This window comes from Diachasmimorpha longicaudata, chromosome 10 (assembly GCF_034640455.1).
Source record: "Diachasmimorpha longicaudata isolate KC_UGA_2023 chromosome 10, iyDiaLong2, whole genome shotgun sequence".
Taxonomy (NCBI): Eukaryota; Metazoa; Arthropoda; class Insecta; order Hymenoptera; family Braconidae; genus Diachasmimorpha; species Diachasmimorpha longicaudata.
This window is the reverse complement of record NC_087234.1, coordinates 2,046,065-2,058,652: the sequence shown is the minus strand read 5'-3', so window position 1 is coordinate 2,058,652 and position 12,588 is coordinate 2,046,065. Positions and strand designations below refer to the sequence as shown.

At 33.1% G+C, this 12,588-nt stretch overlaps 2 long non-coding RNA genes across 2 annotated transcripts; both read right to left on the bottom strand.

The window, feature by feature from the left end:
* Positions 1–1,554: 1,554 nt before the first annotated feature.
* On the bottom strand, positions 1,555–3,031 carry LOC135166329 (uncharacterized). The gene is made up of 3 exons (XR_010299659.1): positions 2,872–3,031; positions 1,867–1,921; positions 1,555–1,776 (listed from the first exon to the last, which is right to left on the bottom strand). It is a non-coding gene; the product is annotated as an uncharacterized LOC135166329 (long non-coding RNA).
* A 2,395-nt stretch (positions 3,032–5,426) lies between these two features.
* On the bottom strand, positions 5,427–9,062 carry LOC135166639 (uncharacterized). Its single transcript, XR_010299719.1, has 5 exons — positions 8,903–9,062; positions 8,307–8,361; positions 6,623–8,223; positions 5,718–5,772; positions 5,427–5,628 (listed from the first exon to the last, which is right to left on the bottom strand). It is a non-coding gene; the product is annotated as an uncharacterized LOC135166639 (long non-coding RNA).
* Positions 9,063–12,588: the final 3,526 nt, after the last annotated feature.

Below are 12,588 nucleotides of genomic sequence, written 5' to 3'. Positions count from 1 at the left end.
GTGTCATCTGCGGTTACAGGACATTTTACGAAACTGTCGCGAAATTTTTCCGGTAAATTCCGTCATTTTTGTCTGACTCGTCCGGCAACAATTATGATACTGTCATGTCAAATTTGCTGCGCATTTCCTCATTTTTATGGGATATTTCTGTCTGCGCCTCAATATATTGTTATATCCAGCGAAGAATAAAGACGACACAGGTTGGTAAACGTTTGGGGCGGTTTATTAATTACAAGAAGTATTACGATGTGTCATGTAAGAGCTCCGAAGAGAGACACACCAAGACTAACATTATCCAAAAGACAGTCGTTCTTCTGACCAAGTTCAGATCATAGACAAATGAATGAGTATTCGAAGGGGGAGAGTATAAATGATTCTGCGCAGAAAGAAAAATCTGACAATTTTTATAGTACAATTCGGATGAAAATTACTGTGCTACCTTACAGTTGTGGTGGAACTACAGATCTGAAAAGAATTACTATGTCGTCTAGTAAAATTTCTTTGTCGACTTAAGAAAACTTCTATACCGGCCTCGTAAAAATTAAAAGTCAAATGCAACGTTTCCCATGACGAAGCCTGAGTTGACATTTTCGTAGGTTTTTCAACTTACTTTTAACATCCCAAACCTCTATTCTTTGATATTGAAATTTATCGCTGATTTTTCATCGTCATTTCAACTGACTTCAACGTAATGACAGTCGGACGTCGAAATCCTCTCAACGGCTACGGGTACATTCAACGTATTGTCAACGGTAGCAAATGAGCCCCAATCAACGTACTTCCCACCGGCTAATGAACATGTGTATAAAAGTTGTCATTAATTATTCACCCACCAATCTCAATTAATTATCGAGCCGTGCAATGAATTAACTATTCACCTGCGGATAGATTTTTTTTACAGGTTTAAGGAACAATTCAATAGATATCTCATTCTTATTGGATTATGAGGTAGGCAACAATAAACACTGCTTCAATTTTAATTATATCAGATTATTATTTAAAATATCACTTCTGACACTATCTACTCAAGAGGCAGTAACACTATGAATGTTCACTATGAACTGAACTAAGGCTCGTGAGGCCCAGAGTTCACACTCAACCTCAGAGGGCAATAGAGCTCCCTGCCCTTGCACCCATCCTGGTCCTCTCTGGTCACCAAACGTAATTGGAGAAACCTACAGCGGATAATCTTCATGGGATTCCCCTTTAATTATTCTACGGAGGAGGGCCTCATAAAAATAAACTAATAACTATTTTCTACACTTGAAATGATTTTATAGCAGAGTGAATTTTGTAGTTGGGAAGACCCTAAAATCCAACATGACTTGACTTATTCATCTCTAATAATAAATAATGAGACGCAGAATAGAACAAAATGATTTTTTAAAAATTGACAAAACGATTGGACTCCGATAGATTTTCAATGTAAAATGCCGGATATTTGAAAATAAAAGAGCCTAATGACGTTGAAATTCAGTCGATTCTGAAGGTCATTCAAATGTCATAAATCGACCAACCGACGTTGAAATGAAGTAAAAAAAAATGTAGGAAAAGTACGATTTCAATAAATCTTATTATCACAATATTCAATATTTAATTGAATCCACATCGAAAGTGTTAATAAGCACAAATGAAAGAATCGTTAAGTAAGATCCTTATGCCATCGAGAGAAATATCGACTGTCTCGGGGGAGGATTTAGGGGGTAGTTTTCCCCCGTTCGGCATCTCCCCCCGTAGCAGGACTGTCTTCTCCCCCAACTGGAGGCGTCTCCAACTCTGAAAAAATTAGTTCCAGTTCAAATTAGCGATTTGATCAATCCAATAAGTTCATCAATGTTTTTCAATATAAACAGCGTTTTTACATACAGGCACATCTGTTTCTGCGGCATATCTGCGAACAGCACTGCCAATGGGACGAGCACTGGAATAAGCAAATGGTGTTAATTAACGCAGTGGTTCAGTTGTATTGTATAAATTGTTAAAAATAACTAATTAAGTAGACGGAGAGAAAAGTCTGTGAGAAATTACTGTGCTGGGTACTAGAATCGAGGTGCAACATGCTCATGTAATAAATTCTGTAATTGTTGATATGTAGCCGTGTAAAATTTACTAAACAACACTATAAAATTTCAAGATCTATCATTTTTTGTTTAAGGTTAAATGAAAAATTAATAGACATCTTTTAAAAATTACTAGTTATGTCAGTTTATTTTATTGTGTTTTCTGTCATTTTTTATTGTGTCGCACAGCAATATTTCGGTAACTCATTATAATTGGTTAACAATGAGCGCCGAATATATCCGATTATTACCGACGTTGGACTTCGTCATGAGAAATGTCGCATCAGACTTTAGATTTTTACGAGGCCGAAAGTTTTCCCAAGTCGATAAAGAAATTTTACTATGCGATATCGTAATTTTTCTCAGGTCTAAGTTTGTGCCGAGATTGTAAGGTACCACAGTAATTTTTACCGTAATCACACTATAAAAATTGCCATATTTTTCTCTCCGAGTTTGGGGGGTTGGATAGAAACAGAAAATAACTTATAAATAAATTAAATAACTACGAAGAAGATCAAAGGAGCATTTCTACGTTTACGTGGTAAACCACTTTATATTATAAAAAATCGTCTCACTCAATATAAACACTGAATTCTTAAAACTCTGATTTTAATTAATTATTTAATGTCAACTTCAAGAAATATATTGATACCATTAATCGATATTTACAGTTCAACTGAAAAGAAGTTTCAACTCAGTTTGATCGATCTTTCTATTTTTGCGCTCAGCTGATCAGAAACTGTCGCATTTATGTCATGTTCGTTAGCGGTCCCACTAATGATAAATTAAATTGATGTAATGAAGAACTTACCCCCGCCCTTCGGCTGCGGCATCGGTACTGGGCACTAGCTGCCGTCAACACCATCGCAACGACCAAAAAAACGGTGAGGAACTTCATGACGCGAATAAATATTTCTTTCGGTCTTGTAAGGAAAGAACAATCAATTGAGATCAATACAAATCCGTTGAGGAAGGCCTTTTTCTTTTATACTAATGCACTGTCAACTTGTTATGAAGCTTACTTTACTGGAATAACATTTTTTTTCTTCAAAAATATTTACATTTGTATGAATGTGATGACAAGAACGACGTCGACGTATTGTTTTGTCATTAGAATGAGACAATGAGGAAAACGTACATTTGTATGTGTTGCATGAGTACATAATATTTCATTATCATATTAGACAAATCCTTAGTAGTATTTTTATTTTTTTTTTATTATTATTAAACAGTTTTAAACCTGGTGGATGTAATTTGTATACAAATGGTAGGATACAAGAAGGTTATATTGTTTAAATTCTGATTGAACATTTTTTCAGAAATTCGCTAATGATCACAATGGATTTTTTCTCTAGTCTGGCCAAAAATTTCCCAGAATAATACGGTGGAAAGAACTTTTGGTCGCATAATTTGTTAATCATTATTTGTCTAGCACCATCTTAGTAGCATTTGAATTCTGCATTAAAGGGATGAATCCCATCAATAATTAATTGTATCATCTGACTGATTATACGGAAAGCAAAATTATTTAAAAATTACGCGTCCGTAATTTACCAGTGAAAATAGTAGTCAGTCAAAATTATGAAATGGGTACGTATTTTTTCACTGAACGTTCCCTAATTTTTCCTGAGCTTTCTGAATTTTTCCTGAAAGTTCACTGGAAAAGCGCGTAACTGTTCCGTAGTTTTTACTGAATACTGTTTTGACTGGCAGGTGACGGAACAAACAAATAATTTTTCTCTTCGTGTACTTTATCCAGAATTTTATTGAATTCGGATTAAATTTGAAGCAGATTTGCAACAGATTTTAAAGAGGTAAAGTCATTTTTTAACGAATTTTTCTCTCCGTGTACAAAGAATTTATGATTCATGCAGCTTTAACCGGCTCTTAAATAGAAACTGATTGGTTATTAATTATTATAATTGTTTGTTTATATTTCATCGCTTGGCCAGAAAAATCCAGTGAAGCAATTTCGATATTTCTGTTGTTGATACATTAAATTTACTGTAAAACACTTTTCTAAATGTTCATTTAACTAAAAATACTGATGTTGATGTTCAATTCTTGCAATGAATTTTGAAATTCCATATAGCATTAAAATACCTGGAAATTTATTGACATGAACAGGTCCAATTATTCCCAATTTCTAATTTGAAAAATATGATATCAACGAGTTCATCTTAAACTGCATTTAAATTCACAAAATTGAGTTTTCAAGTACAAATAATTCCCATTTTTCAAAAAAATTTTAACTGTAGACTTATGGGCACTCGCAGCGTCAGCACAATTGTAAGAATCAATCAAGCAAACCACCAACTCTGTGGTAACTGACAACTCGTTAAGAATTTTTCACTGTAAAACATGTGATTGTGATGGTAACACGAGTGAGGGAGGTAGTTACATTTACATATAGTAATAACGATCCAGAATTTCCCTATCATTGGTTTTATTGAAATGAATTTTCACTTATAAAAATGTTTGCACATATTGAATTGCGATGATGATAAGATTGCTGAACGTTCTCAAAAGAAAGGTCATCGCATCATTAATTTAAAATTCAATGCACTTTCTCGGATGCATTGGGTTGGTCGAATGTATTGGAGATCACACGGTGAACATTATGACGAATGGTCCTGATGAAATTACAAGTTCATTTTTGGAAATATGTAGGCAAGATGAATTCTTGGTACCTATCTCGTATAAATAATTGGAATTGTGTCCACGTGAGAGAGAAATATACGTCCAAATATCCAATTTTGAGTTTCTATTAAAATGTTGGAATTATTTCGAGTCAGTCCTGCCAAAGAGGAAAGTTAATGTGATCTCAAATTTCTCCAAACATTTGATTAAGTTCCAATTGTTTAATAACCAGAAAAACATAATCCTATAGTTTATATGATGTATCAAGTAACAATAATATCCACTACTTTGATGGAACCTCAAGTTTTCCAGGGAATTTCAAATTTATTTAACAAATTCTGATGAGACTACTTTCATTTCCTCAAATCTGGAATGAAAAAAGAGATTTTCAAAATGTCTCTGCATTTTCATTCGTTTTCCAGAATCAATTGAACCGAAATTTACAATTTTTCTCTGTTTTTTAGAGAAAATTATAAATTTTTAATAACTAAGTATTGGATTATGGACAGGGATTTTCTACATAATATCAAAACCATTCGGTTATAAACTTTAATTCTTGATTATCGCACGTAGAAGGTAGATCTTTCTCCCATGATGTCTCCAGAGGAACTAACCCTTAGTGACCAAACTTTTCACACACTGGACACATTCCAGAAAAGGCCCTTGATCACGCATTTTTTGCTTTTCCTTGGTATGGCTTTTCTAATAATAACATAGTCACAGTAGTTATCAGCATTAATATTTAATGATATCCATTCTTGAATTTACAAAGACTGCAAATGAAATAATCTTGAGATATGCCGATGGGATCGATGTTCTTCAGCAGATGATCTTCCAATCAATTGAATACAATACCAACGTCACATCATGTCTGATATCGCCTCCTGAAGCAGTGATGAGTACATCTTATGTCCGCATGTATCCAACTCTGAAGGAAATAATTTGAGTGAAAATCAATTTCTTAACGAGTAAAACCAGTTGACCAATTATGGCCAGCAATAGAATTTGTTTACTCACAAGCGCATCTGTATCTGCGACAACGTTGTCTGCAGCACTGCCAATGGGACGAGCACTGGAATCACCCAAACGGTATTAAAATATCACAAACTAATTGATAAAATAAAACCAGGACAAGTTCATTTCAAAATTCTGTCAGATGTCTGTTGAAAACTCTATCAGTCTTATTTCAGAGTCCTATTGGGACTCTGCTAAGTTTTTTTCTTAGAGTCCTATTGAGACTCTGCTAAATTCTTTTTTTAGAGTTCCAATAGGACTCCAGGAGGAGGAGGAGGAGGAGGTCCCAATAGGAATTTAGCCGTAAGTTTTGAGGAGAACGACTGAATATGATATTTGACGCCGCTCCCTAATTTTGTGTATTAAGATATTTTTCATTGAAAAAAAAAATTGATTTCGAATTGTTACAGTTAGTATTCGTTCACCATAAGAAAGTTTGCAGTTACAACGAATAAACAAAATAAAAAATATCAAATTTATGTGTAAATACCCGAATTAAAGAAGAAGACACTGAATTTTGTTGGGGCATGTTTTTTTCCTATAAACTAATTTATTTTTTATTTATAGAAAAGATGTTCAATGTAAATTTTCCAGTACCGAATGAGAAATTTCCCTGTGTTGACACATTACACATCAATTCGAGAATAGCAGTGAAATGTTTCCCATAATTTTCCTACAAAAATTATTAGCCTTTTCTCTCTGCGTCTTAACTATTTCTACTTAATATTTTCTACGAAAAGTTTTAACATAGTCGGTCATTAACTAATATAGGACGCGGAATTTTCGATTATTCGTGCGTCATTACGTTCCCAATTCGCTGAATTTCGTTGCACCAAAATGAATGCCGCGCAATCGAAAATATATTAGAAAGTACATTAGAGTAATTATTAATTATATAAATGGCTCACCTGGCTCCCGGGGCTTCGGCATCTCCACTGCGCATTAGCAGCCGTTAGCACCATTGCGATGACCACAAAAATGGAGAGAAACTTCATGACGCAGAGAAATTGAAAGACGCGACTGATTTACCCCAGTACAAATGCATCAAGCCAAGAACTTTCTTTTATACACATGCAGTCTCAATTGTTCACGAAGTTTGTTTCTTTGGAATGACGCGATTACTATACAAACGTTTGTACATATTGAATTGCGAAGATAAGAACGTCTCTGATATACAATTTTGTTATTAAAGTACAAATGAGACGAGAAAAATAATATGAATCTACGTTAATATGTTGAATGAATGGATAAATTATTATTCTTATCGAAATAGTTCAACGCGCGACCAGTCATTAGCTCATCTTTTATCGAAGAGTAAACAAATGCAGGAATTTTGGAGAAAAATCTAATTTAATCGTTAAAAATTGTTGAATTGTTGTTAAATTGTTTTTGGATTTTTGTTGAAATTTCTATTAGTTTCTGCTCGATTCTGTCAAAGTATTGAACATTAAATCTTTTTAATACAAAAACTCAAATTAAATTTTTTACTTATATATGTAACTTTTCTGTTATGTATAATTTGTTATGTATATATGATATATAGTTTTTTTTGTATAACTTATTCTATTTTTCGCCGATTTCTTTGATTTTCGTACGAACAAAAATACTAAATGAAAAACAAACTTGAGGAATTTTAATTTGGTGGAAGGTCTGTCTAAAAAAGAAATAAATTCAATCGAAATTGTTCTCCCCTTTAGAACAAGTACAAAATGTATTAATAATTATTGTTCCCCAGTGCAACAAGCTCTGCCCATCAAAATTCTCAGGCCACAATTTTTTTGTAGTGAGTAAAAACCAACTTCTTAAAAAAAAATTATAAAAATTCTTTTCTTCATAAATTCCCAAGATAAAAAAAATCGGGCCCAACTGAGTTTTAACAAATTTGAAAAATAGGATTTAATAAAAAATAAGAGCTTAAATAAGCGATCCTTAACAACAATATTTTTTCCAAGCACGTGTGGTATCCCATGTTATTGTCGATTAGGAAATAAATTTATAAAATTTACCACGGAGAAAAATTCTTGAAAAATTACGCGCCTGTTCCATAATCTGTCAGTCAACATAATATTCATTAAAAATAACGGAAGAGTTATACACTTTTTCGGTGAAATTTCATTGAAAAGTCCAAAAAGTTAAAAAAAAAATGGGACGTTCAGTAAATAAATGCGTAACTGTTCCATAATTTTTACTAAATACTATTTTGACTGACAGATTATGGATCTGCACCTTATTTTTCAAGAATTTTCCTCTCCGAGAAGATGAATGCGTCGCGGAAAGAGACTAAGGTGCAATAAAAAAATAAAAATCATAAAAATATTGCTGCATTCTCTCAATATATTCATCACTAGTATCCTTTGAGGATAGGTACATCAAATTTATGCACCGTAAAAGTACTGTAATGTTACAAAATCATTCTCAAATAAATATTAGAAGAGTGAATAAACGTTCGGTTCGGTACCCTCTTTCCCATCGCGAATTCGGGTTCAATTTCCGTGATTCGTGTCCATCTCTGAAAATAATTGAAAGCAATCAAAGAGTTAATTAGAAGAGTTCACTGTGTAACTACTTAAGCAGAATATAATTTTTACTTACACCAACATCTCCCCCGACGGCAGTTGAAGGAGCAGCAGTGATGATTGGCGGAACACTAAAATCACAAAAATTTATTAAAAATTTAGTTTCTCATTTGGGCCCGGTCTAGGCCCATTCTTCTAAGACAAATGCTTGTATTTCGTGACAGACAGTCATCTGTCATATGATTCAAAAAGTATTTTTCAGATAAATTCAATCATCATCTAGTAACAAATAAGTAAAACGAGATAAGTGACTTTTGACTATCGATGTTTTTGCTGAATATCTCGTAATCTATGAAAGATAACAAAATTTTTAACAGAACATTTTTGATGGGGCTAATTGAATGCTACAATAAAGGTCCTGACAAAAAATACCCTATCTCTTTTAGATTCTGAGATATTGCTCAAAAACTCGGTCAACCAAAAATGAGTCAAATTATTTTGTTTTACAACTTTCCTATTGAATTATTAAATTAAATTAATTAGACTGAATTTAACACAAAAATACTTTTCAAGCCTTATGATATAAATTACTATTTAATTGCATGTTTGAGCCCAGAGGCTGTATCGTTATTTGAATCGCTCTAAACATTTTTGATAATAAAAATAACTCACCCTCCAACCCCGTGGTCTCAGACCAGGTCGACACAGTCGTTGTCCACTAACAGCGGCCAACACCATCGCAATAATGAAAAAAAGAGAAAGGAACTTCATGGCTACGGAAAAGGCTTTTGAAAGTCCTTTCTAGCGCTTGCATTTATATGAGAACTGATAATCCATCAGTATCACAAAATTGATTTTATTGAAATAAATTATCACTTGTCAAAATATTTGCACACATTGAATGCAATCGATGATCAGATTGAAAAACCGTTGCCACGAAAAAAAACGTCATATCAGCTTATCACCAATGCTGCAGTTAATTACCAGAAACATTTTATGATAATAAATGACGTGCAATGAGCTCAGAAATTTAAATAACTGTCTTTGTAAAAACATTTTCTGTATTAAAAAAATACACGTGTTCCGGTCATTAATAAAAGTGTCTTTCGAATCGTTTCGTTTCTATGTAATGGTTTGAAAATACTATCTACACCTTTTGACTCTTTTTTTAAATTTTTTTAATGTAATGTAATTTTTTTTAATATAACATCTATCACACGTTATAATATATTCCTTCATTTACTAAAACTTTAAGATATTCACGCGCTCAACGCAAGCTTTGAGAACTTTTGGGGGTCTGTTCATTTTTAGTTACAAATCATTTGTTTGTAATTTAAATTAATTTAAATTAATAATTAAATTAACAATTATTAATCAATTAATAATTGATTTAAATATATTCACATTTCATTGACGCAATGACGGTAGGTTCGACATTGCCAGGAGCCATTCGTTTATTCGAATGCAATCACATGTATAGTATTGTATTGTTAGAGTACTAGACTAGTATACGACGAATCCAGGTTCGATTCCCGCGACGGAGACAACTGTACCTCAGTAAGTTTTTCCCTCAGAGTGAAGTGTCCCCTCGTCCTTCGGTGAGTGCCCTACAGAGAGGTGAGAGGCGGGATGGAATCAAATCGTAAAGATCCTGTTGGGTTTTTCATGAAATAAATAAATAGAAAGCAAAAATCAATCTCATTCCCTTCTGAGTGTTTCCTATTTATAAAAGCAGAAGCACATAAATGAAGTTCGTCCGAGTCGAAATCGCGTAAGGTCTTTCCCATTGGCCGATTAAATGAATGAAGTTTCGCGTTAGTCGAAAAGGCGAAAACGTTCGTGTTCCTAAGAGCATCCATTGTGAATCAAGTTACCTCTCTCATCATATTTATACCAACGACTTTCTCATTCGTTCTTTTACGGTGGGATCGCCCTTCATCAGTCTATGAAAGCACAAGCACATAAATTAAATTAAATTAACCACAGAAGTCATCGACTAACTTCATGTGTAAGACTTTCTCCTGATTGGTCAATGTGTTTGAGGCGGGAAAGGAAAATAGGGCGCACGAAGCGCGCATTCGGTCTCGTATACTTTAAATTGAAAAATATTTTTATGGAGTTGAATTCTGAGAAGTGTAAGGTATGGTGTTTAGGTTTGATTTTAAGTATGTAGACAAAGTGGAATGAATAGGACTCTTTGAGAGCATATAATAGTTTCAATTATTTCCAGAATTATTATTTCAAATAACCCATTTCTAATAGATCCAAAAGAGTTACGAACAGAAAAAACAAATAATTCATTTTCACAGAAGTTGAATATCATGATATGATAATATATATAACACATTATATACATATACTAGACATAGAAACATTGAAAAGTGTAGAAAATATTTGTTGTTTAACAGAGACAATTAAATGAATAAAAATAATCGGATAATGAATTTAAATGATGTAGATAAATCATCTTTGTAAAACTAAAAATTTTCCTTGATTTCCGAGTTTTGTGTGTAGTACATATGATAAGAAGGGAAATGCTAAATCATTCCCAGAGATCGGTAGATAGGAGAATAAATACTGGCTATCATTTGGATATCGATTGATTATCGATGAATTTGTAAGTGTGATTCCCAATGAATCGTTGTCAAATTCCACATTTTCCTTTGATAAATGTTGAAATCAGATAAAATATGAATTTAAATCGTACCACACGATCATGAAAAGTGGAGAATGAAGAAAATTTCGATCAGGTGAATTATTCAAATTTTCAATTTTAAATTAAAAAAAAATATTGCGTACAAGATTTGATGGAACAGTCGATTTATCCCCACAACACCGTCCTATGCAAACAACAATTTTTATGTCTGTAATTATGCGGTTGGGGTTTGTTCTCATGGATTCACACGTCGAAAAGCGCTATTAACGAAAAATACGAAAAGAGGGAATGATGACTGCTCGTCTCCGACTAATTTTCCAGCTATTACCACGAATCCATCAGATATTAATTTTACGCATCTCTCGGAAAGATGAGGCAATATGAAGACTTATCTTGACACGATTTGTGGTTGATATCATAATCAAAAGTTTGCAATGACGACAGAATTTTTCGATTTATTCTGTGAATTACATGGAGTGAATCAGGTGAATATGCTGGAGGAATAAGACGACGATGTTACCGAACGAGTGTAGTAATCGTCAAACAAACGGAATTTCCAGTAATCAAATGAGCCACCTCAGACAGCGGGGAACCAGTGAGGAATCAGCGTGATAGAGTTTCTGGATATCGATAATATCGATGTTTGTTATTTTTGTAATATACAGAGAGAAAAGTCTGTGAAAAATTACTGCAGGGAGAGAAAAATAATTTTAAAATTACGTTTCTGTTCCGTAATTTGTCAGACAAAACAATATTTGGTAAAAATTACGGAACAGTTACGCACTTTTTTATTGAACGTTCCAAATTTTTTTTGAAATTTTCTTCTTGTTCCTGAAAGTTTAGTAAACAAGTACATGACGCAATACGGTGAGAAAAATGTTTTGAAAATTATGTGTCTGTTTTTAATAATAATGATCGATGAAATATTACATTTTGCATCCGAATACAGAAAAGTAGTTTTTGGATCGTGATAAAATTGCAGAACGAAGGCGAGTCATTGAATCCCTTCATGAGAGAATTCAATATTCGTGAGGAAAATAGTATTTGGATAGTGAACTATCCAAAAACTACTTTCCTCATGACGTACCTGAGGACGTACCTGACAAGTAACTTTTTTGCACATCACGATGAAAAAGTTTATTTCTTAATAACTATGCGCCAATACCCAACCACTTTCTACAATTTTTATTTCTACCCCCGCATTAATTAATTAGATGTTAATATTTAAAAGGACAAATGACTCTTTAACAGACCTTCCAAATCCATAAATCCATTGTAATTATTAATAAATTGCTCGACTAAAGTTCGACAAGAATTTAACATCAATGTACCGTAAGTCCTAAGGGTTGAAATTTTGCATTTTGCTCATTCAAAAAAAAACAGAATTGAAAATAAAAATTTAATCACAATTTTCCCTTCAATTTAATTCTTTCCTCCCCACCAGAGGCGGGAAAATTTGAATTTCACGTACCACACGTGGTGTGCTTACTCCCCTTCTTAATCCAACATCGAATTATTAATCAAATGATGTAAAAACGTAGTCAACTAGTCAAAAAAATCTTTCAACCTATGACTTTAAAAAGTCTAAAATGTCATTCGATGAAACGTCACTAAAATGACTTTTTCATACCCTTTCAATTATTATGTCCATAATAAAATTTTAATTGTTCACAACGTCAATTAAATTATAATACCCCTTAGA